Source organism: Rhinatrema bivittatum, chromosome 7 (genome assembly GCF_901001135.1).
Source record: "Rhinatrema bivittatum chromosome 7, aRhiBiv1.1, whole genome shotgun sequence".
In the NCBI taxonomy this organism is placed as follows: domain Eukaryota; kingdom Metazoa; phylum Chordata; class Amphibia; order Gymnophiona; family Rhinatrematidae; genus Rhinatrema; species Rhinatrema bivittatum.
Window position 1 is genome coordinate 133,029,077 of NC_042621.1, and position 26,241 is coordinate 133,055,317.

A 26,241-nucleotide genomic window follows, 5' to 3' on the forward strand; every position below is an offset into this window, starting at 1 on the left:
TATATCTTTGCAAAGATGGAAACACAGTGCTGGAAAACCAGGGGCAGTTCATCAGGTACTTCATTAACCCCTGTAACGTCCAACAAACTTTTCCTCTGAACTGTTCTTTCTCTGAATTCAAACAGTTTGTCTTATGTTGCTCTTTTCAAGTTAATTCTTCTGACCTTTGCTCTAGTTTCTACTCTGGGCTACTCCTGTGTGTTCTTGAGGCCCCAATTGTCTGACCTTATCACATCAGCAAACAGTTAGGTATGGCCAAATGGCTACTGTCCTGTTTTCCTTTGATATCTGCACAGTTAGCCTCCTAAGTAACTGCTCTTTTATATAGCTGATCTCATGACTTATTTCTTGTTACAGGCAGGCCAAGAAAAATGACACATTTATTCTCAGAATTTACAGGCCTTAAATCAAATAATTACACTAATAATATCAGTGATTCTCTGCTTCATTAATTTCTGTCATGGTACAAAGTTCTTCATGTAAACTAAATTCCTTTAATTCCCCACAGTATGCAAATTGCCATTTATCCACGTAAATGGTTTTGAAAATTGTCCTGTATATGACTGACTTCTAATCTGTAAGCATATAGTTGTTTATGGAATCAAACTTTTGAGGTGGGGACTTAGAGTCTCTGCTCACATGTGATTTAACTGTATTTTAAGCTAAGAATAATTACTTTTTTCTAGATTACTGGTTTATCAGTTTCCCTAAATTACAGTGTAAAGGTATTCTGCTTTAAACAAGCTACATATAAACCAAAAGGTGGTTTATGTAGCTTGTTTAAAAGTGTGTTTTGAAGCTAGCTTTGAAAAGCAAATTGTGTCTCTGTTTTAAGTCCCACTTTCCTTCCCCCACACCCATCCACCATACTCCCTGTTCTCTTAAATTTACTTTTTGAAGATGGAGGTCTGTGTCCCAAATTCTGTAATTAATACCTCTTATTTGTCTTATCTGTGAATCTTGGTTAGATTGTAAGTTCCATAGAGTGGGAACTGTCTCTTAGGTTTGTATGTGCGGTGGTGTGTACACGCAGTAATGCTGTATAAATGTTTTACAGTAGTAGAAGTAGTAATTTATTCCATCAAGGTTAGATGGTGGCCTTAGCTTTATCAAGATCAGAAGCTTAACATTTCCAAGATTCTTTTGCTCTTAAGCAGAATACCTTTACCCGAATGCTAATTTCCTCCAGGCACCAGTGGAACTGTCAGTAGGTCAAGTTTCCCGCTATTGCACTGCACCCTTGCTATCATTTCTCTTTCTGTTTTATTAAAGCTTAATTTTAATAATTGCCCCTTGTAAGCATGAAGAAAATGGTGTCTTTCAAATACTGGATCTGAGCACAAGGGGTTGGCCTTGTCTTAATGAAAAGGTTCCAGAAGTAGCCTGCTTGTTTGACTGAAAAAAGCCAATAAGAACCAGTAGAAAGTCTAGCCTTCTTAGATGGCCTTGAGTTCAATCTCCCATTTGTTTCTCATGCTCGAACTAACAGCCTTTCCCCTCTCCCACACCCGGCCAAATCACTCGCCAACTTTCCAAACTGGAAAAGTCTCGTGTCCCCAAGCCAAGGTCCTAGCGTTACACAGAGGTTGGTACAGCTAGGTCCACCTGTTTCAAACTTATAAGGTGGGGGAAGGGTATGCACACACTTAAATGAAAAATTGCCCCCTCATTATTTGCCCAGCCCCCCACCAAAGGACTCGGCAGCTTTCAAAACCGTAGAAGTCCGATGTCTCTCCCAAGGACTTAATGCCACACGCAATTTGGTGGAGCTAGGTCCAGGTCAACGTCATAAAGGGTGGGGAGTGGACATACAAACACACAAGACAATTCAGTACAGTCTCATAATCCTCTTTGCCTATAGAACCAAGGCAAAAATCCAGGAAATATGGTGCTTGGGTAAGAGGGAAGGAGGGGCCCTGCTCGCCAGAAATAACAAAGAAACAATGAATTGCAGCCAGAGAAAAGGCCCACCTCAGTCAAATAGTGAATTGTAAAACACAAATCAGCAATTATAAAGCCCCAAAGCAACAGTTTGGAAACATTTTTTTAATAAATCCCAATATTCACCCACAAGTAAGCAGGAAAAAAAGAGCAAGTCCCACACTATGGAAACACCTGAAAAACAAAGCCAAGCCTCAAAGCTAGCCAACTGTACCAAGGCTAGAGATTTAAAAACAAAAAAAAAGAAGCACTACATTATAGCCAAGGAGATTCCCCACCTAAGTTTCTAGATAGCATATAACCAATACTGAGCCACCTTTATAACTTTATATTCTACCTTCTCCTAATCAGAGATGCCCTTTGTGGCCCTTCATCCGTGCATTTCAAGAAAGGAGACCCTGTTTTAGTACCAGATGAATGTCGGTATATAAAAATAATAAATAAATAATAAATAAATAAAAAAAATCTGGTGCAGTGAGGCAGGCAGTCTCTCCTGCAGCGGTCGTTCCCCAGGATAGCTCCTGGACACGTTCGTGAACCATGGGGCCTTTGTGTGAAGGTGCAATCCTAAAGCTGCGCTGATGGAGCACTGAATGCCTTTTGAAACAGAATTCCCTTTTTCTCCTTTTCGAAAATCTTTGCAGAGCTCTTCCATACTCTTCGAATGATGATTAAAAAAAAAAATAAATAAAAAATCTCCATTTAACATTTCACAAAGGAGTTTGAAATAAATGTTAGGTTTTAATGTCATATGTATTTGAAACTGCAACGGGGATGCATTTCCAGCTCTTCTGTAGGAAATTTAAATGAGCTGTGCTGTGCATCGCCTCGTCGTGTAGAGAATGTTACTGATTCCAGTGCCTCAGAACCTAAGGCAAGGTCATTGCTGACTGATCTTTTGCATTTTGGAAAAAAAAAACCCATATATTTTTTGCTATTTTATTTACTCAGAAATATGCACTTTTAAAATCTTTCGGTTAATATACTTTTTCACGTGAGCATTTCAGATTGCTCTAACCCTACGTTTTCTCTTTTTTTTCTCCTCCTCACATTGGATTGTGTTAGAACTCTGGCATTGATGATATTTGAAATATTTGTCCCTAAATGGTGGAGCTCTTAGTGTATTATGTAAATATTTTCCTCCATCCTGCCGACGAACACTATGGAAGTAGTCACAAATTATTTTTTGAATGGAAAAATTAAGGAATACAGAGGCATAATTATAACAGTAAACATTGTGCTGATTTTTTTTTTTTTTTTTTTTAACTTTTAACATTTTGTAATCTCTCTGCTGTTGGATTTCTGCTTAGATTCCTTAATTTTTTGTTTGTAATATTGCTTGCAGTTCTGAAAGTGCATGGTTTATTCTCATTTCCATGAAAGGACATCTAAGGAAAGTTGCTCAGCGTCTGATTTACATATTTCAGTATGTTTTATGAGAATGATACTGTGGATTCTTTGGAATTATTGCACAAGTGTCAGGAGAGTGATATTGAAGATAAAAATAGCTTTGTCAAATCCCTTGAAATGAGTTGATAAAGAATGAAGTCATAGTGACTTCAGGAGAAAGGGATTTAAAATCTTCAGAGCTGAGGAAGCATTTATCAGTGACATGCCTGTCCTTTCACCTTGTCCTAGGGAGTGCTGGTGACTGTTGTTGGGTTTTGTGGTGTCCTTGTTGGGTTGACTTCAGTAAGTGAGGTTACAAAGTCTTTCTGTAGTGTAAGGCCCAGGAGAATACTGAATGATAAGATGTGGAAGTCAAAAGTCTGACTGTAGAGTAAGCCACAGATTCACTGTAATGCGTGAAGCTAGGAAGTTTCGTTAATGGGCTAAGTTACAGGATGACGACCGGAGCTGAAAAGTGTATTTTTTTTTGTTGTGGAGTAAAAACGCATTGAAAGTCCTGGATAGCAGCGTACAGGGGTTCACAGGCGGGATTTTTGTATCCTCGCACATTCGTTTTAAAAGTGGATTTAAGATGCACAAGTGCACTTTGAAAATGACCCTACCAAATCTACCCGTGTGCACTTACCCCAGCTATTTTGTGTGTGGACATTGTCCTGGAAAATGTCCACGCAGACCCCTCCCCAGCTTCATTCCCCAGGAGGCCTCCGCTCAGTCTGGATAAACTTCATGCATATCAGGCAGATAATTTTTAAAAAGCCTATTTCTGCAGGTAAACATGTTTTACCGACGCTAATTCATTTGAATATTGCCCTTCCTGGGGGTAAGAAGGAGGCCGCTGAATGGCAGTGTTTTGAGATGGGGAGGGTGTCTCCTTGTTGGCTCTCTTGCAGGGTCCTTGTATAACTAGTTAATATAGATATAAAGTGTAATTAGGGCCTAAGTCTAGTAATTTTTGGAGCTGCCAAGTAAATGCGAGGTGGGGAAGTATTGAGGACAGGTGTCTGGGCTCACCTAGGCCTCAGCTGGTTTCTTGAGTATTAGGTGCTTTGCGATTTTTGAATCTGAACACAAAAAGCTTATAGTAATATCTAGCCTCCCATCCCATGCCCCCTGGATATTTTGCATCACACTGATGTGTGCAGTTAGCAGTAAGAAATGCCAGTGAATAGCAATAAAATCACTTGGTAAGTGAAGCTCTGTGAAGCCCATGCACTCCGTGCGTTGACACTCTAATTGCTCAGGCACACGATAGGAAGCACGCCAGTTTGAACCCCTTTCCTGCTCTGTGTGTAGCTTAAGATAGGTCGGACCTACAAAGCGGAACTGGACTATTTCTTCTCGTTCTTTGCTCCAACATTTTTTTTTCTTTTTCCTACATGTATATTTCTCTCATTTTTCTAATCTTGTATTCTTTAAATGTCATAGATTCTGGGTGTCATTTTTTTAATCTTGTATTCTTTAAATGTCATAGCTTCTGGGTGTCATTTTTCTAATCTTGTATTCTTTAAATGTCATAGCTTCTGGGTGTAATCTTGTATTCTTTAAATGTCATGGCTTCTGGGTGTAATATTGTATTCTTTAAATGTCATAGCTTCTGGGTGTAATCTTGTATTCTTTAAATGTCATGGCTTCCGGGTGTAATATTGTATTCTTTAAATGTCATGGCTTCTGGGTGTCGTTTTTCTAATCTTGTATTCTTTAAATGTCATAGCTTCTGGGTGTAATCTTGTATTCTTTAAATGTCATGGCTTCTGGGTGTAATATTGTATTCTTTAAATGTCAATGGCTTCTGGGTGTCATTTTTCTAAAATCCCACCAGATTTAAGCAGCAAGAGCGCCCACAAATTACACCAACTTTCATAGTGGACTTGCATGCATAAGTTTGCTTTGAAAATTATTCTGCCAAAAACTATCCCGCGCACGACTGCACCTGCTAAAATGCTCCCAGAAATCTTTCTGGAAAAACGTACATGCATACGTTTTTGAAAATGTAAAAAAAAAAACCACTTGTGGAAGTCCATATTTCTCCGTGCCTCCCAGGAGCACCTGCACGAGAACAAGACAGTACATGCATACATTTTACTCATGGAAATGCCTTTGAAAATTGCCCTCTCCATTTGTAATTCATTAAAAAAAAAAAAAAAAAAGACAACTTTCAAAGGAACTTGCCTAGTTAACAAAGTTACCCGGGTAAATTCTCTGAGCTAAACGTTTCCCCTTGCTCTGTGGGTAAAAGTGTGCATGCCATTTTACCACGTGTGCGTATTTGTCCACAATGAAAATGGACATGGTGGGAGTGGGTGGGCAGGATTAGAGCATGAGAGGCAAAGTATGTGCAGAGGCTTAATTTAAAAATCTTCGTTTGCACTTTCTCGGGTTGTACCCAGCACCGGTAGGATACAAAATTGCCCACAGTCACCGTTGGCCCTGAATTTTCGAAGGAAAAATGCCCGGGGAGTTTTCCTTTGAAAATTAGCTTGCACTTCTCGTATACATGGGCCAGCAAGTTGCCCCCTAAAAGTAAAATCTTAGAACTAAGGTCCCCATTTCCTCTGGCAGCTCTGGGTTAGATTCCGCAGCAAAAGTTAAAGAATTCTGCAGCACATTTGCATGTAGATTTACATTACCTGATAGGCACAAAGCTGAATATTGAAAACTTTGCATGAAATGCTTTTATTTTAAAAATTAAATATTTTCAAATCTTATAAAAGCAGCAAAATAACTTTGATTTTGTCATCATGCGTTACCAAAGAGATAAGGAGTGGTGACAAAACATTTTTCAGATAGGTTGGATAAAGGAGGAAGACTGGAGGTTACATTGTAAAACTTAAAGGAGACAAGGAGCAAGGTATGGATAATGATGAAGAAATAGCAGAAATGTTAAACAAATGCTTCAGTTTGCTTAATAAAGAAGACATTGAAGAAGAACCAGTTGGCAAGAGTACAGATGAGAGTGGGTGGGGTAGATACATTGCATTTATAGAAGACAGTGGGTGAAACTAGCAAAACTGAAACTGGACAAGGCCATGGGGCCGGATGAAATATATATCCCATACATACATATAGGGGCTCCGAAAAGTGCTGGCAGGTCTGCTGAAGGACCTGTTCAGTGGATCCTTGGAGACTGGAGAAGGGCAGTTGTGGTCCCGCTTCACAAAATGGTAGCTGGGAACTACAGGCAGGTTAGCCTTTAGTGGTGGGAAAATTAATGGAGAGACTGCTGAAGGAAAGGATACTGAACTGTCTACAATTCAATGGGTTACAGGATCCGAGGCAACATGGTTTTACCAGAGGACGGTCCTGGCAAACAAATCTTCCCCTCTCATGCTTCCTTTCCAAGACACACACACACACACTCTCTCTCTCAGTTTTTCCACTCTGTAACCCCACCAGTCTCTTCCCCAGGGCTGTTTCCCTTTTCTTATCATCTCTGGCTTCTCACTCTTTCTCCCTGTCCCCAGCACAGCTTGTCTCTAGCCCCGCAAAGCTCTCTCTTTCTCGGCATGTCTCTCCCCTTTTACAACCTAGCCTTCCCTCAACCCGCCACAGCTTAAGTCTCGCTCTTCCTCCACCTCCCTCTGCCACCTCAGCCTGTGCCTGCCTGTCCTGAACCCTCCTCCCTCAGCTCACCAGGTGGGGATCATTTTTCCTCCGGTCCCTCCTCTGATGAACCCACATGGTGCCTACCTTACCGGATTTAGATTTTAGCGTGGGTTTTATTTTATGCGTGTGCTAAAAATGGTGCTCCTTGAGGGATGCAGCATGCTGATGATATGCAGATAAACCACGTGTAAAAAAAAAAACCCCCAAAAAACCCAAAACACGCTAAAGTGAAAAAGCACCCTTTCCCCCCCCCCCCCCTTTGTCTAGATGCATGTTAACCCATGTTACCCCCCCCCAGGTCCAGCCTGATATGCCAAGCAGTCCAGGTTCAGTCTCTCTCTCTCTCCCTCTCCCCCTCTCTCTCCCTCCCTCCCTCCCTCCCTCTCCCTCTCTTTCTCTTTCCCTCTCTCTCTCTCTCTCTCTCTCTCTCTCTCTCTCTCTCTCTCTCTCCCACCTGATAAAATTGCTCATTCACCAGCAGGTCCCTTTTAAAGTGCTGGACCATGACTTCAGAAAATAAATCACCCTTTCTGACATCCCACCAGATCCAAAATCCACTCCCCACTCCCCCCCCCCCCCCCCCGGCCTAGCAACCCCTGCTGGAGAACCACCTCCAGTAGGGGCTGTTACTGATTGATCCTTTACTCTGATACATGTTGGTGAAAGGACCAATCACACATATAAAATCACATTTTATACGCACGAGTGGCTCTTTTGATAACAGACATGGCAGATGTGCCTAAAAGCCCATACATAACAGTTTCGTGTATACTTTTATGCACATACGGGCCAATTCAGTAAAAGTCGCAGGAGAGCGGGCGAGCGCACAGGCCACTCTCCTGTGCGCGCGATTCAGGGGGGAAGAAGATGCAAATTAGGGCCCGCGGTAAAAAGAGGCGCTAAGGACACCAGCCCGTCCCTAGCGCCTCCTTTTTGACAGGAGCGGCGGCTGTCAGCAGGTTTGACAGCCGACGCTCAATTTTTCCAGCGTCTGTTCTCGAGCCCGCTGACAGCCACGGGTTCGGAAAACGGACGCCGGATAAATTGAGCGTCAGTCTTCTGACCCGCAGGCCGCCAGCTGATTAAATTTTTTTTTAAATTTTTAATTTTTTTTAAATTTTGGGACCTCCGACTTAATATCGCCATGATATTAAGTCGGAGGGTGTACAGAAAAGTATTTTTTTCTGCTTTTCTGTGCACTTTCCCGGTGCCCGGAGAAATTAATGCCTACCTTTGGGTAGGTGCTAATTTCTGAAAGTAAAATGTGCGGCTTGGCTGCACATTTTGCTTTCTGAATCGCGCGGGAATAACTAATAGGGCCATCAACATGCATTTGCATGTTGCGGGCGCTATTAGTTTCGGGGGGGGGGGGTGTTGGAAGCGCATTTTTGACGCGCTATTACCCCTTACTGTATAAGGGGTAAAACTAGTGCGTTGAAAATGCGCGTCGAAACCCGGGCTAACGGTGCGCTGTACTGTATCGGCCCAATAGTAAATAGATGTTCCGGGGGCAGAAGGGGTGCGGGGAGTTGGGTCCGGTTGGGACTGGTGCTTTCACTGACATGAAAAAGCAGGCTATTCTTTTGCTTCTTCTAAAATCGAAATTATTTTGGGGCTATCGTTTTCTGTATGTGTTTGTAAGAATCATAAAAGAAGAAAATAAAGTATAAAAAAACTAAAAAATGTAGACTAAAAGATGGTCAATTTTCAGGGAGGGTATTTGGGTAAACTCCTGTTTACCAGGGCCGGTGCGTCCCATTATGCGAACTAGGCAGTCACCTAGGGCGCCAACCCTTAGGGGCGGCGAAGAGCAGCCATGTGGGACCACGAGCAGAGCCTATCCCGCTCACGGCCAAGCGTAGAGACTCGGCTGACTGCAAACAGTACCCATCTTGGCTCGTGGCCGAGAAAAGCAAACACTTAGCGAGCCACGAGCAGCATCTCAGTGAATGGGGGGGGGGGGGGGGGGTGCAAGGCAGAAGGTTTGTCTAGGGCGCCTAACACCCTTGCACCGGTCCTGCTGTTTACCCATGTAAAAAGGCCCTTTTGAAAATTTCTAACTCCCCACCACTGAGAGTAAAATGTTACTCGTGCCTTTGTCCATGCGTGTACTTTGCACCTTCTTGAAAAGCAGATGAAGAGTATGCAGGAACAAAAGTACTGGCGTCCCCCTGCAGGCAGTTTCCCTTTGAAAATTAGATTGCAGATCTGCAGGTACTGATGCTGATTTTCTGCCAGGCCATATCAAGTTGCCAACCTGGAATTTTTTTGAACTTTCTTCCTTTTCCCCATTGTAGCTGGAGGGGAAAGGTGGAATGGCCTCAGCCTTCAGTTACGAGCCTAGGTTTTAGAGAGCTTTGCAAATTGCCCTCCCTACGTATTCAGTTTGGATCAGTTTTATACATTATGAATGATTTTGGAGTGCATCTCATCTTTTGTTGTTGCATGTAAAAATTAAAAGAGAAGTTTGTGGGGTCGGTGAAACCTTTCGAAGCTGAAAACGGGGTCCGTGTTCCCTGAAAGGAATTCCTGCCATAGATTATATTCAAAGGAGCATGCAGAATTTCATTAAGTTGTATTTTACATTGAGCTTTTTCTTTTCTTTCCTAACAACCTGTCTCTCTTGCAGGCATGCACTGTTATGGAATAATTATGCTGCAGACAGAGCAGTGACTCATGCAAGACCACTGTCACAACCTCAGCTACAGCTGATCACTGAAATCAACTGACCAAGGTAAGTATACAAGCCATCCTTATTCTCACCGCCAGATATGTCCTGAAAACATCATTAACTCTTTTACTCCTCCTCTGCCCACAATGCCTGTCTTGCAATCTCCTCCTCCTCCTCTGTTACCTGCTTTTTTCTGACTGCAGGTGACATAACCCCACCATCCACTCTTTGCTCTCTGATTATGTATCGAGGAAGAGAAAAAGGAAGTAGGAGGGATCTGGACATTGGGGGTGGAGGGGTGGTGGTGGTGAGGAGTGGGAATCTGAGGATCTGTGTTGGGTCTCTTTTGAGGAAGGAGGCTCAGGATAGGATCAGACGTCCCTGGCACAGCTGGATTCTAGTTTCTGCTAGTAAAAGACTCTGGAATTGGGGCATTATTCATCTTTTCACCCAGCAGGAAGACCACATCTGATCTGGTCCATGGAACATCATTTTTTTTTTTCTGGATGGAAGAAGTCCTCCAGGAGGTTTCCTTCACTATCCTCCTCCCACCCCACGTACTCATTTGGGTCAGGTAGAGAGAGTCACCAAGACGCTGCTCATCTCCCCTGCAGTGGCCACCATCCTGCCCATACAGTTCCGAACCTTGGTCAGTCAAAGAGGAGGGGGAAAGCTCTTCAGGGCTGACAGCTGATCAGGGTGGGGGAAACAGGTCTGACCCTGGAATTCAGTTGATGAGACTTGGGGAAGACAAGCCGCCAGAAGGAATAACTGAGAAGAAGGTGATTTCTCACAGACTCCAGGCCTGACTCCTTGGAAGCATCCACTTCTGGAGCACAGGAGGTTATGGAAGGAACATTGGCAGCCTCAGTTAAAAATGTTCTCCACCCCTTCCTGAATCTTCTGAGATCCCATTAAATTAGCAAAGCCAACAGTATTTCAAAGAGAGACACTTTTAAATGAATGTAGAGCATTATTTTCTTTTGTGAGGGTTCTGACGTCTGAAACTCCTGTAGGCGAGAAATATAGAATGGTCTAGTTCATTATGCGGTCCGTCAGCAGATCATTTTAGAGATAAGATCTCCAAGGTCTTTCAAGAGTCTGAAGAATGCTGGAATAGCTGCTTCCTCTGGTTAAAGTTGGTGTAAAGGAGAGCATGATGTGCTGGAACTCATTTGTGCAACGGGATCATGAGCGCATTGTAAATATTTTAAATAAAGTACAACCAGCCATGTGCACTTTAATAGTGCAAGCTAGTCTCCTGCCCCCTCATGGTGGGTTAGGGCACCAGGAGAGAGTTTAAGTGAACGTTCGTGGTGAATGCCTCTCTGAGAGTTTCTGTATCAGTCCTTTTGAAGAAGGCATTGGTTAAACACTTATTGAAAAAGCCTTTCTTGGATATTACTAATGTAGAGAACTTTTGACCAGTGTCACCTCTCACATACTTAGAAAGGGCAGTATATGTGCAACATCAGAATTTTAGATGAGGTAAGCATTTTAGATATTTATCGGTCTGGTTTTAGAGTCCAGTGTAGTACTGCGTCAATCTCAGATGAGTCCTGGATAGAGGATTTAATGCTGGGGGTTATTCTTTTAGACTTAGCTGTTTTTGATATGATAAACCATCTCATTCTTTATTTAGATTTATATTCTATCTTTCAGCCGTTCTGATGAAACATCTGGCTGAAAAAAGGGTGGGTAGGAATATTCTTAGATGGTTTGCTTCATTCCTGCACAGAAGAGCTCAGAGCATTGTCTTTGGAAATTTCACTTTGATCTGTGAGCACTCACATATGGAGTCCCTCAAGGGTCAGTACAATCTTTTCTCCTGTTTAATATCTATGTCGGACCTCTTTGACCAACAGAATTAAACGTATTCGCCAAATTTCAATTTATATAATTTTGTGATTTATGGGACCATCATATAAACCCCTTAATTGTTATCTTTCAGAGCCTTGCGTTATGCTCCATCGATAAATAAGAGGGGCACACTTTTAATCACAGGTCCTTCTTTAAATATTTTTAAGCATTTGCCTAAAGTAACTTCAAAAAACGGGGAAGTAGTGCACTTTTTAATGCTCACAATTTTTGAAAAATGCTTAAAAATATTTAAAGAAGGACCTGTGATTAAAAGTGTGCCCCTCTTATTTATCGATGGAGCATAACGCAAGGCTCTGAAAGATAACAATTAAGGGGTTTATATGATGGTCCCGTAAATCACAAAATTATAGAAACTGAAATTTGGCAAATATGTTTAATTCTGTGTGTTGGTTATCATATCGTATTGCCCTTTAAGGCTTTTTTTTTTTGGTAATAATGGACCTCTTTGACATGACATTTAGGAGTAAGGGGTTCGGAACTTTTCTTTACACTGATGGTCAGCTTTATTTTCTGTTCAAAAGGATGCTGAGGGTACAGCTTTTTCCCATTTATACCTGATTTGTAAGGTTATACCTTGGTTTAGTAATAAAGATCTGGCTGTGCTAGTCCATGTCGCCATGATGTTGCACACAGATTCTTACAATGCTTTATTTGTGGGTCTTGCCAACAAAGATCTGAGGCATTTGCAGTTGATTTAAAATGCCACAGTTTGGCTTCTTGTAGATTGTAGCCCCGTATCACATGACATTGCATTTGTGGGCTCCCTATAAAGAGATCAATTTCAGAATTCTTTGACATATATGTCAAAGTTATGGGCTGGACTACCTCTGAAAAAGGTTGACGTTTTCTCAATGTGTCCAGCAGTCACAGGGCAAGTGTCAACTTATTCTAGGGTTGAAAGAGGTAAAGCTAGGAGCAATGCACAAGAGAGCTTTCTCTTGCTTCTCCCCTTATCTGTGGAGCCAGCTTCCCATTGAGCTGCAATTAGTGGAGGACTATCTTCAGTTTTGCAAAGGATTAAAGACCTAGTTGTAACAAAGGAGTGCATGGGGGTTAGCCAGTGCCCTTTTGGAAAAGGGCACTGGGGCAGGAATGAGTGGACATCATTCCTGCCCCCAGATATGGGGGGGTCCAGGGAGTGGGATGGACGAGGTGGGCATAAGTATGACTTTCAGTCTTTTGGAGAGAGTCAAGGGATGGGATTTATCGGGCAGGGAATTAACAAGCTTCACAGGTTTTTAATTTGTTTGTCTCAAAGGAGTCAACATGGAATGGGCCCACTAGCACCACTAAGGAGCTGTTATGATGGGGGGGGGCAGGGAGGGGGCAATGGATCAAGTGCCTGCTTAAAGTGACATGCCAGTGTGCGTGATGTGGGGCTTCCCTGGGCTGGCCACAAAAATTAACTATAACTCTTTGAGGTATACTTTTGGTTTGGTTTGTTTTTTTGCAGAAATGGGCTGATGAAGCTTTGTTTGCATGCCTGTTTTTGCAAAATTGTCCAGTAATGAGCTGCTTTGCATGATTTTGCATCGCAGCAGCATATTTTTGGGCAATTTTACACATAGCAACTTCATTTCAAACTTTCCACACATAGCAACTTCATTTCAAATTCTTTCTTCGCCTGTCTTATCAATGTTTTACACTTAACTTGACAATGCTTATGTTTTATCCTATTTTCTTCAGATGGATCCTTCTTTCAATTTTTGAAGGATTTTTTTTTGGCTAAAATAGCCTCTTTCACCTCACCTTTTAACCATGACTGTAATCGTTTTGCCTTCTTTCCACCTTTCTTAATGTGTGAAATACATATGGACTGCGCCTCTATTTTTAAACAATGTCCAAGCCTGTTGAACACTTTTAACCTTTGCAGCTGCACCTTTCAGTTTTTTTTCTAACTATTTTCCTCATTTTATCAAAGTTTCACTTTTGAAAGTTTGTGTTAGAGCTGCAGATTTACTTATTGTCCCCCTTCCAGTTATTAGTTTAAATTTGATCATGTTATGATCACTGTTGCCAAGTGGCCCCACCACCGTTACCTCTCTCACCAAATCCTGCGTTCCACTAAGAATTAAATCTAAAATAGCTCCCTCTATTGTTGGTTTCTGAACCAATTGCTCCATGAATCAATCATTTATTACATCAAGGAACCTTATGTCTCTAGCAAGTCCTGATGTTACATTTACCCAGTCAATATTGGGGTAATTAAAATCTCCCATTATTATTGCACTGCCAAATTGGTTTGCTTCCCTGATTTCTCTTAGCATTTCATCATCTGTCTGACCATTTTGTCCAGGTGGACGGTAGTATACTCCTATCACTATATTCTTACCCAACACACATGGGATTTCTACTCATATAGATTCTACTGAGCAATTAGTCTCTTGTATGATCTTTATCTTGTTGACTCTATACCCTCCCGGACATCAAGTGCCACACTCCCACCAAGTTGATCCTGCCTATCATTGCGATATAATTTGTACCCTGATATAGCACTGTCCCATTGGTTATCCTCCTTGCACCAAGTCTCTGTGATGCCAATTATGTCAATCTCATCATTTGCTGCTATACACGCTAACTCTCCCATCTTACTTCTTAGACTTCTGGCATTGGCATACAGACATTTCAAAGTGTGTTTTTTGTTTGTTTTAACAACCTGCTTTTCAGTTGTTTGGAATAATTCGGAAATCATTAGCTTCGGTGATGTTTTACATATAGGCATATGGACTTTGTTTGCTTTTAATGGAACCTCTCTGTTGGGATGCCCTAACTCTCCTGTTTCATTAGTATCCTTCAAGGATACATTTCTCCGAACCATGCACTGCTGAGTGACTGTCGGCTTTCCCCCTTGTTCTAGTTTAAAAGCTGCTCTATCTCCTTTTTGAAAGTTAGTGCCAGCAGCTTGGTTCCACTCTGGTTAAGGTGGAGCCCATCCTTTCGGAAAAGTCTCCCCTTTCCCCAAAAGTTTCCCCAGTTCCTTACAAAGCTGAATCCCTCTTCCCTGCACCATCGTCTCATCCACGCATTGAAACTCTGGAGCTCTGCCTGCCTCAGGGGACCTGCACGTGGAACAGGAAGCATTTCAGAGAATGCCACCCTGGAGGTTCTGGATTTCAGCTTCCTACCTAAAATCCTAAATTTGGCTTCCAGAACCTCTCTCCCACATTTTCCTATGTCGTTGGTGCCCTCATGTACCACGACAGCCGGCTCCTCCCCAGCACTGTCTATAATCCTATCTAGGTGATGCATGAGGTCTGCCGCCTTCGCACCAGGCAGGCAAGTTACTAGGCATCCTCACGTCCACCAGCAACCCTGCTATCTACATTTCTAATAATCGAATCACCAACTATGATGGCCGGCCTAACCCTTCCTTCTTGGGCAGTAGCTCTGGGAGACTTGTCCTCAGTGCGAGAGGACAATACATCACCTGGAGAGCAGGTCCTTGCTACAGGATCACTTTCTGCTACACCAGGGTGATGTTCTCCTACTGGGAGACCTTTCTGATCCAAGGCAGCACTGGGGCTGCCAGACTGGATTTGGGACTTGGCTACCATGTCCCTGAAGGTCTCATCAATGTACCTCTCTGTCTCCCTCAGCTCCTCCAAGTCTGTTACTCTAGCCTCCAGAGATCGGACTTGTTCCCTGAGAGCCAGGAGCTCTTTGCACCGAGTGCACACATACAATCTCTCACCGGCGGGTAAAAAAAATCATACATGTGACACTCAATGCAAAAGACTGGAAAGCCCCCCTCTTGCTGTTGGACTGCTGCCTTCATCTTAGTTTTATTGAGTTCCTAGTTAAGTTTAAGATACTAAGGGAGTTGGAATGAGAGTACTTTAAATTTACAGGTGAATTTACTAATTAATCAGCTAGTGTTCTACAAGGGGATGATTAAACTTTCAATAAGGGCTGGTACAATAGAATGATTTAGATAAGACCCTGATTGATTTTTAATGAGAAAGTGTGCCTAAAAATCAAGGGTTGAGTGGGAGGGAAAGACAGACACTAGAATTAACTGTCTCTGGCTTGCTTATTACCTCAGACACACACAAACTCTAAACAATATATCCCTTAATTTCACCTTTCACCAAACTTCTATAAGCCTAAAAATTTCTGAAAGCTTTACTTACCAATCCTCTTTAACCACCGTTAAATTAATCTTCACTCAGTTAATGGAAGGGTTTGAGATTTGCGCGCCTAATGGCACGTGCTTCTGGTTCTCGTCTACTGCAAAGGGTGCGGGACCTCTGGAAGCTGGGGTTGTGGAAGTCAATCCCTGGATCACTTGCGGTGACCTCTGGACTCCTCTTCCGGGGGTTGCTGGGAGCAGTATGCAGATGAGCCTTCCGGTCCTCACAAAAAGTGGCTGAAAATGTCTACAGGTAATCAAAGTGAAAATGTGTGTGGATTTTCTCCTTGAAATTGGTTCAAAGGCTATGACTAAAAGGTACCCACAGATTTTGTTTCAGTGTGGCTAGTTTGAAAATTGCCCCCCAGATGGAGAAGTGCAGTTGGGACTCCACCAGTTTTGAAAACCCGGTGATGGAATCTTACAATAGCAGTCTGTTAGCTACGGAATGAAACATCTGTCAAATACTGGGCCCCATTTACTAAGCATTTTCCTTATAGATACAAAATGAGGAAAAAAACGTTACTAAAAGGCCCAGTATTTTGGAAATGTGAAGAATCCCTTGTTTAAAACAAAGATTGGGGAAAAGAGAGAGGGTGTGAGATATCTGAAGGGGCGTGGTCACATACATTTTCAAGAACACGTGAAGGCAGTTTCATCTCTGTTACTTCACAGGAAAATGGAGCCAAGCTGCTGTTTAGATGGTACTGTGCACTGGGCAAGTTAAAATAGATGAGTCTTGTTTCAGTAAAAAACATTTGGCATAAAAGTGAAGCAAGAAGATCCTATTTATCACATTTGATAGTTTGTCCTGTCATTATGATAATAGAGAGTGGAACTCATCTCTTGGATATGTAGAATAATGTGGATCCAGTTAGTATCACACCCCTTGGTGGTTTTAATAGATTTACCTTCTGGCACAGGAGGGGATGGGGGCTTATTTTTAAGAAACATAAGATTATCCCTTTGGTTGGTTGTTGGTCACAGCTTTCCATTGGAAATCCATGCTTGAAAGCCTTAAGTAAGCATGGTTTTACCTTGTATGAAATACCAATCCACGCTCTTAATCAGAGAGGCTGTCACTCTATAATTGCAGTGTGCGTCTTTGGTATGTGCCAGTCAGGGTGTAAGAGGATCTCTAGAAGGAAGATTGTTTTCTTCACCTCGAGGAATGAGAGGAGGAAGAAATGTTTCCAGGAGGATCCCTGGGAGCAACTGGAACCGAAGCTTGTTTCAGCTCTTGTAACTGTTGTGTGTCTCGCCTGCCAGTCTTCAGGTTAAGGCCAGTTATTGGAGACGGATTCCAGAAATCCAGGATATGGGATTTTTGGGATGTTTCCCACTTGACTCTAGAAATGTATTTATATATAATATTTGTTTACCGCACTATTAACTTTTCTAGGCGGTTTTTATCAAAACATCCATAAAAGCATTAAACTGCATACATCAGAAAATCCATAAAATTAAAAAAAAAGAGAGTAAAAGCATCGTTGAAAAATCAACTTCTCCTAAAAGTGGCCTTGACTGCTGAAACATATGAAGCTTGTAAAAGCCATTCTTAGTCACATTCCCAACTTGGGGTGGTAAAGATAAAGTTGTGTCTGTGATAACACCAAGATTGCATACTTGTTTAGATAGAGTAATCTACTTACTTTTGAGGGTAGTAGAAGCTGGAATGTTTGATGAAGAAAACCTAGAGAGAGATATAATCTCTGTCTTATGCATATTCAGAATGAGTTTGTTTTCAACTATTGATAGTCCTGCAGTTGTGCTGGTTTAGAACTAATGAACTGATTCATAGGTGTTTAGGTGACTATTCAGTTAAAAAGCTTACTGATATGAGATCTCAGATTGGCAAGAGGTGGAGCTGCTGAGTGCTAGCAGAGGACCTCTTTATAGCTTTCCAGAGCTAAAGTTGAACGTGACTTCAGCTTCTGTTATCTGTTACACATCTGGGAGATGTTACTTGTGTTGAAGATTTTCTGCTTATTGCTTTGAATGTAGTGTTTAAGAACTATGGTCTTGTGTGATTCTGTGCTTTTAATTTTGGAAGTAAAGAAACACTTTGGGAACCACAAGCCTGTGTACTGACTGCTTTTGAGAACAGAAACTTGATCTACAATATCGCTGCCAGTAGGGTTTTGAAACATGGCCCATACTCTGGACAAATTCCTGGAGAACCTTCCTAATACCACTTGAGAACAAAAGAGTTACAAAGGGGAGGTTATCATGTATCCTGTAAGAGGCCATTACTGTAATGTGTGTACAAATAAATACAGGAACCTTTCAGGTCAATGACAGATAATGATTTTTCTAGCCTTACAAAATACTAAAATAATGGATGATGGAAATGCATAAGGAAATGGTTAATTATAGCCTGATATAAGAAAGACATTGACAGGCCGATGCAATAAAATGCACGTTAAAACGGACAATCGTATTGAGCACCTGCTTTCTTTACAAGCACAGTCACCTCTCCTGGGTGCCCGATGCTATATTTTAATCAGCTGCTGCGTTAATTTTTTCCTAGCGCGTCCTTTTTATGTGTCAAATTCATCGGGTACCCATGAGACGTGATTGTGCATCCAAAATTGCAACAGGCACTCAATATGAGCGTCTGTTTTATCCCGCTCAGGTCGATTTCTGGATGCCAAATATACATGCACAATAGCAAGGGGCAAAACCGGCCTGGAGCGTGTATATTATGCGTCCAGCATTTTTTCTTTTCATCAAGCCATTACGTTACACCTTTTATTCTTGAACACTGCAAACAGTAGGTTTTTAAGAATAAAAGGAGGACCCACACAGGACACTATATTTTTAAATTTCTCCTTAGCCCTTAACTTGCGGATTGATTTAACGCCAGCTCCGGGGCTGGAGTTAAATTTGCCGCATTAACAAGAGTGCGTTGGGTGCCAGGGGATTTTCTGCATCCGGGGGGTAATAGCTAATAGCGCTCATCACATGTAAATTCCATGCTATCGGCTAAGCGGTTGTTTGGGCGTGCGTTTTGGATGCGCTAATCCCCTTAATACATTGGGTGCTGGTCTAGCGTGCTCAAAACATGTGCAAACCTGTGTGCTAGGCTGGGTGCACTTTATTGCAACGGTCCCTGATTGTGGTGTGTCCTGCAAGAATGAATCCATTGTAATATAGTTTAGATCCAGTCTAGGAGTGCCCCAGACAGATCTGATTTTCAGGATATCCACAACGAATATGCATGAAGTATAATTTGCCTACCATGGAGGAGATGTTGAAAATCAGACCTATAAGAACATAAGAAATTGCCATGCTGGATCAGACCAAGGGTCCATCAAGCCCAGCATCCTGTTTCCAACAGAGGCCAAAACCAGGCCACAAGAACCTGGCAATTACCCAAACACTAAGAAGATTCCATGCTACTGATGCAATTAATAGCAGTGGCTATTCCCTAAGTAAAATTGATTAATAGCCATTAATGGACTTCTCCTCCAAGAACTTATCCAAACCTTTTTTGAACCCAGCTACACTAATTGCACTAACCACATCCTCTGGCAAGAAATTCCAGAGCTTCATTGTGCGTTGAGTGAAAAAGAATTTTCTCCGATTAGTCTTAAATGTGCTACTTGCTAACTTCATGGAATGCCCCCTAGTCCTTCTATTTTTCAAAAGTGTAAATAACCGAGTTACATCTACTCGTTCAAGACCTCTATCATATCTCCCCTCAGCCGTCTCTTCTCCAAGCTGAACAGCCCTAACCTCTTCAGCCTTTCCTCATAGGTGAGCTGTTCCATCCCCTTTATCATTTTAGTTGCCCTTCTCTGTACCTTCTCCATCGCAACTATATCTTTTTTGAGATGCGGCGACCAGAATTGTACACAGTATTCAAGGTGCAGTCTCACCATGGAGCGATACAGAGGCATTATGACATTTTCCGTTCTATTAACCATTCCCTTCCTAATAATTCTTAACATTCTATTTGCTTTTTTGACTGTTGCAGCACACTAAGCCGACTATTTTAAAGTAGTATCCACTATGATGCCTAGATCTTTTTCCTGGGTGGTAGCTCCTGATATGGAACCTAACATCGTGTAACTACAGCAACGTTTATTTTTCCCTATTTGTAACACCTTGCACTTGTCCACATTAAATTTCATCTGCCATTTGGATGCCCAATCTTCCAGTCTTGCAAGGTCCTCCTGTAATGTATCACAGTCTGCTTGTGATTTAACTACTCTGAATAATTTTGTATCATCCGCAAATTTGATAACCTTACTCATTGTATTCCTTTCCAGATCATTTATTTATATATTGAAAATCACCGGTCTAAGTACAAATCCTTGAGGCATTCCACTGTTTACCCTTTTCCACTGAGAAAATTGACCATTTAATCCTACTCTCTGTTTCCTATCTTTTAACCAGTTTGTAATCCACGAAAGGACATCGCCTCCTATCCCATGACTTTTTAGTTTTCGTAGAAGCCTCTCATGAGAGACTTTGTCAAACGCCTTCTGAAAATCCAAATACACTGCATCTACCGGTTCACCTTTATCCATGTTTATTAACCCCTTAAAAAAAAATGAAGCAGATTTGTTAGGCAAGACTTCCCTTGGGTAAATCCATGTTGACTGTGTCCCATTAAATCATGTCTTTCTATATGCTCTACGATTTTGATCTTAAGAATAGTTTCTACTATTTTTCCCGGCACTGAAGTCAGGCTCACTGATCTATATTTTCCCAGATCGCCCCTGAAGCCTTTTTTAAATATTGGGGTTACATTGGCCACCCTCCAGTCTTCAGGTACAGTGGATGATTTTAATGATAGGTTACAAATTTTAACTAATAGATCAGAAATTTCATTTTTGAGTTCCTTCAGAACCCTAGGATGCATACCATCCGGTCCAGGTGATTTGCTACTCTTTAGTTTGTCAATCTGGCCTACTACATCTTCCAGGTTCACAGTGATTTCGTTCAGTTCGTCTGACTCATCACCCCTGAAAACCATCTCCGGAACTGGTATCTCCCCAACATCCTCATTAGTAAATACGAAGGCAAAGAATTCATTTAGTCTTTCTATTTCAAATAAGAAGCTAGACATTAATAAGGCAAGCCAAGAAAGAATTTGAGAATAAACTTACCGTAGAGGCAAAACCTAATACAAACTTTTTCAAATGCCTCAAAAACATGAAGGAAGTTATTTGGGCCATTAGATGACTGGGGCATTCAGGGAGCACAGAGCCATAGCAGAAAAACTAAACGAGTTTTTTGCTTCAGTCATTACTAAAGAGGATGATGGCAGTGACCAGAATTGAACCAGCACATTCATTACTCCATGTTGTCACAGAAAGGAATGGGTTGTGCTGGTTGAGAGAAGAAAGGACAGGAGGGTGGATGCTGGCTTAGGGAAGAGGCTAAGCTGACCGAAAAAAGTGAGTTTTGAAATTAGACTGAAGAGTACTTGGGTACATGGATAAACACAAAAACGTTTTCTCACCTCTTTCCAGTTTGCTGACCATGTGTGCATCTTTCATAAACATTTTATATTTCAGACTGAAATAGAGAGGGAAGTGGAATCTTAAATATGTGAAGCCAACTTGTTTCAGAGGGGAGGATGCGTGTAAAAAAAAAAAAAACCCAACCCCCCAAAAAAGGAAGAAGTTACTTGTTTCATGTGGAAGGGGCAGGTTAGTTAGTGAAATTTTAGAAAATATTTTTTAAGAAGTCATGTATTATTAATTTACTATAAGACTGCACACTGTGAACCTTGTAGAGGAGGATCAGTAGGCTTTGGGGAGCTATGAAGAGATTATTTTTTATTTGTTTAGACATGAAAAAGAGCCAAAGGACAATGCAGGAGCCTCTCCTATCACAGACATAAGGCAGAGATGGTGCTGATGCAACCAAGAGGAAGAGACAGTTGTAAGAAGATTATCTTGGCTTCCACATATCTAAGAAATTGCCACAGATTCCACCAATCCTCATGACTCATTTTTCAAGATGCCAGTTGGCAATCTGCCATAAGCTCATCCTGCAAGAAATACGCTCTCAGGAACTCCAGGCAGCAGGATGTTCCTTCTCTATCTTTGTCCTGAGCCATTTCAACAGATTATCAAAAGTGGGGCGTCTGGCATGTTTGCTTTGCATAGCCCCAATCCCTCACCTCAAAGAATACAATTTTGTTCAAGTGAGGTGCCCCCGTTTTGACTCTGTACTGGAGGGGTTTTTTTTCCTTCCAAATTTAGCAGGGTAAACATGATTGACATCAGCTTGCTGTCATGTGCCATGTGTTCCAGCTTGCATACTGCCGTCTTGTCTGAGTAACTCGCAGAATAGACTCATGGAGATACCCAAGTAGTGAGTCATTTTCATCAGTGGCGGCACTGTGAATTAAGCTTGCTCTGTGTCACTTGGATATGGGTAACAGAGTAGGAAGGCAGCGTAGACGTCTGCGCATTAGATGTTTATGGAAAGCGACAAATGTTCTCAGATACTAGACAAGCTTAGAAGCACCATTCACTAGCCAAGTTGAGTATAATATTAAATTGGCAGTGCAGACATAGAGGAGACAAGGTCTCTCTCTCTCTCTCTCCCATTGGGTCCTTGTCACAGACGCAGTGATGACAAGTTGTTCAGGGAATGTGCTTTTAACAAGCGAGCCAGCCTTCACCTTACCCTTCTCCTCTCCCCCTGCAGTCCCATCCCTCTGCCCCCTTTCCTCTCCTCTCACCCTCCCTCCCTCTGCTTTTCCCTTTCTTCTTACAGTTTGGAGAACCCCAGGCAGCCATAAGCAGAAAGCAGTTCAACATCTTGATTATTAACCCATCAGATTCAACTGCAAACAGCCCTATAAAATGTTATATTGTCTGTCAGACAGTACCCATTGCTTGCCCTGCAACCTGCTAGACCAGGCCACCTGCTGTCAGCCTGCCAGGCTGACCCGTCAACATGAGGAATGCGCAGCCTGCCGGTCGCGCTTATCTACATAATGGGGTTTTGCCACCTGGAGTTCTTGTGCATGGACCCGGCTGCCTGTGTTGCCTGTAGAGCTTTTCAGACAACTGATTTTTGCCTTGCTGGCAGCCCCAGCACGTGTTCATCAAGTTGACAAGTCGGAGAGGGCACTTATGCGCTTTATTTACTTCGTCAACATCCATCCTGCCAAACCTGGGTGCGTCTGTTTTCTCCTGCCAAGCTGCAATAGCATTAACTTATGTAGCTACTGTTCTGGAAGGGGGGGGGGCAGAGTGGGCAGGATTTGTACCATCCTGTGCTGCAAAAATAGCAGAGGGCCACATGAGCACAGGATTTAACTCCAGCTCCAGCAACGCTATAAGCCCTTTTGGCAGATCTTGGATCCACCTGCCCTCGCAGTGTTGTGTCTCCGGGTTGGCTGGGTTTGGAATTGTAACCCCTATGTCTATTTGTCCCTTGCTGTGAGGACCCCCAGAGGCAGGCATACATAGTAAACAATGGCCACAGTTTTACTGATCATTTAAAAAAAATAAAATACATAAAAAGTGTGAAATTTGACAGTTTCACACTCTGACTACCAACCCCCTCGTATTCAAACTGAAAAGCAATGCCAGTATTGCTCCTCATTTCTCACTTTGCAGTCTGCTAGACCAGTTTTGGCTACTATCCCCCGACACAAGGAATGTGTAGCCCGCTAGGACTTCCGGTACCACTATAGCTGCAGCCTGTCAGACGTACCCAGCTACTCGATTGCCTGCCTTGCTGTGGGGTCTTTGTGCACTACAGTTATTGCAGCCTTTCAGACAGATCTGGCTGATGGTTGTCCGCGTCGCCGCCAGGACCCTCTTACACTTCTGACTTTGCCGTGCTGGCATCCAGACTGAAGAGTTGAACAGGGCACTCGTACGTTTTATTTACTTATTCGCCACCTGTCCTGATAACCTGCCAAGCCAGGGGGGTCTGTGTCATTTTTGCAGGTTGCATTAGTAGCAGAATTTGCTGGGGATGGCCAGTCCTTGCTGGACATTAACCTCTTGCCCCAGCTCTTGCCCTGCCATGTGTATTGGCGGCTGGTGGCCGCCATTTCCTTTTGCTTACCCTCTCCTCGGTGCGGATGTGCAAGTCATTGGGACTGCCTCCCCTTATTTTGGCTGGAGCAGAAGTCGCTGTGTTATGCCCCTTTGCACTCGGTGCTGACGCCAGAAATTCAGAATTGAAGGTTGCGACGGGAAGGAGTCACCCAAAGCGCTTGTAGTTTGCTTCTGTGTGACTGTAGGATGGGCAGCCTGCCCCCCCCCCCCCCCACCCAAGCTTGTGGCTGTTCTCGCCACTAAATGCCTCTGTTGCTTCTCCTACTGAGGGACCCTTTGCAGAAGCTGCCGTTTTTTCATCCTGCCAACCCTTCGGCTTAGCTCGGGATCCCACTGACTTGTTCGCCCCTGTCACTTAATTTATATTCCGCTTTTTTGGAATTCAAAGTGTATTACATTCAGGTACTGTAGGTATTTCCCTATTCCCAAAGGGCTTACAATCTTACCCCTAGATTTATCACAATGCTATATTTGTAGCAGAAATAGCGCCCGCGATAAAAATAAAAAAAATAAATAAAATATTGCACTTTGCGGAAATTTCCCCAATGCACCCACCCTTGTGTGTTGTTTAACACATCGCAGCATTGATTGAGAGAGAAATATGTCACTATTTATACCACTGTAAGAGGGGGCACTTTTAACTCTGTGATGGGTTGGGGGGGGGGGGGTTACATGCACAGTAGGAGGTACAAACAGCAAAGTTGACATCACTGAAGATGTTCTGCTCTTCGAATTGATGAAAGGTACAAGAAGAGACGATGGGAAAGCGCACTCTCCACTCCACCCCCATCTCCTCCTGTTTGCCTACCAGCGTGCAGTGCGCTGTGTTATCGCTAAAATGATAAACGAACCCTATAGGTTTGAACCACAGGCAGTGGAGGGCAACGAGACTTGCCCAAGGTCACAAGGAGTGGCGCGGTGGGATTTGAAGTCCGGTTTCCCTGGCTCGTGGGCCACTGCTCTAACCACTAGGCTGCTCCTTCACTCCAGCCTGCCGTGCTGCTTCTCCTATTGCTTTGCCTCCATCCCTGTTATTTCTGCCTGCCAAAGTAGCAAAGGGGCAGCTTGAGCTCTGAATTTAACCCCCAACTCCATCAAAGCTCACCCCGGCCTCATCCCTTGCACCGCCCTCTCCTGCTTTTATTCTCTCCTGTCCTCCATTGACCTTTGACTAGCAGAGTTCGGCCACTTGCTGATGTTGTGGGTGCCGCCTCCTAACACCTGCGGTGCTGCTTCATGATCTTCGCAGTTTATCCCCTATCATCTTTTTTTTTTTTATATATAATAAAATATTTTCAAAACCTGGCACAGAATAAGATACCACAATGTAGTAGAAACCCTCTGCATGTTCTTTTTTTGGTTCCCTCAGGGCGCTTACGCATATCAGTTACTGAACAAAGTCTCTGAAACGCCTCCCCAGCTCCATTACCCAGCAAAGTGAGATGGGCAGAACGCTGTTGTGCGACTTTCTCATAACGTCTGCTGAGCCTGGATTATCAGGAGGGATCACATTGAACACGTTGCCCCAAGAGCTGATAATTTGATATAAATTATCACCGTTTTGGTCACAGTTTCCACACAGACACTTTTTTTGGCTCCATTTTTGAAAAATGCTCAGGTGACTAACTTTTTAAATCATCCTAGAATGGTGCAGGATACAAAGGCTGCCAAATGTAATGATTACTGTAATTATAGTTACTCATCAGTGCATGAAGAGCTGTACAAGAGAGTGCACGTGGCTATTATGCCCCTCTTGGTCTGCACCATGCTTTTCTGTTAGAAGAATATGGAGAAAAGACTGGCGTAGTTTAACAGCTAATATGCCAACTTCAAAGCAGCTTAACGCCTGCCTGGTGTCAGGAAGTTAAGAAATATGTAATTTCCTCTCACGCAGCACAGGGGAGGGATCCTGGTGCTGCAAAGGAGCAGGATGTTGGTGCTGAGAGAGAGCGGAGGGCCTGCTTTCACAGTGCTCTCAGGGTTGGAGGTTTCCCATTCAAGCCATTGGTATCTGGACAAGACATAACAGGGTTGTCAGGATGGTAGTGCCCATGTTCTGACCCCCAGGAGCAGGGCTGGACTCAGACCAGGCAGGCTGGAGCAGGACAGGAACACAGGAGTCCTTCTGCCTAAACCAGCCACTTTCCGCTTGGGTTGAGCCCTCAGGTGCTGGTGGGCCAGCAGGACTTAAGACGGGGAACATTCACACATCAAGGTGCCCAAAGGACCGGGACAAGCCAGGACAAGACGAAGAGAAGGACACAAAAGCAGAACAGAGCAGACAGAAACAGGAGCATAATGGAACGAAACAAGACACAGAATTTATGGCCTGAAAGTGGGGGCCTATGTAAGGTCTCAAATTAATGGCCACAAGACCAGAAAGAGCAAAAGAAGAGAACATGATATAGACCAGAACTAGGACCCTAAGATCTGTCAAGATACTGAACTTGAGACTGGAATATAAACAGGATCCAGCTGGAACAAGATGGCCACAGCAGGACATGCAAGCCATAGAGCTGGGAGACGTAGCAGAGTGTCTGTGCAGCGGAGCATAAGGCTGGCAG

At 43.0% G+C, this 26,241-nt stretch overlaps 1 protein-coding gene and 1 long non-coding RNA gene across 15 annotated transcripts in view; one reads left to right on the forward strand and one right to left on the reverse strand.

Annotated features, from left to right (window-relative positions):
• Positions 1-26,241, forward strand: part of SORBS1 (sorbin and SH3 domain containing 1) — a 376,150-nt gene that overhangs the window by 109,017 nt on the left and 240,892 nt on the right. For all 13 annotated transcript variants that reach the window (XR_003857785.1, XR_003857786.1, XR_003857788.1 and 10 more), the window contains exon 2: positions 9,584-9,688. The gene's annotated coding sequence lies outside the window, so the exon portion shown is untranslated. The remainder of the gene's footprint in view (positions 1-9,583; positions 9,689-26,241) is intronic.
• The window catches only part of LOC115095471, a 131,158-nt gene that overhangs the window by 48,488 nt on the left and 56,429 nt on the right, over positions 1-26,241 (reverse strand). The window contains exon 4 of one of the 2 annotated variants that reach the window (XR_003857794.1): positions 15,675-15,882. The exons of the other annotated variant lie outside the window; for it this stretch is intronic. This is a non-coding gene — a long non-coding RNA (uncharacterized LOC115095471). Of the gene's footprint in view, positions 1-15,674; positions 15,883-26,241 lie in introns of those variants that run through there. 2 annotated transcript variants of the gene reach the window in all.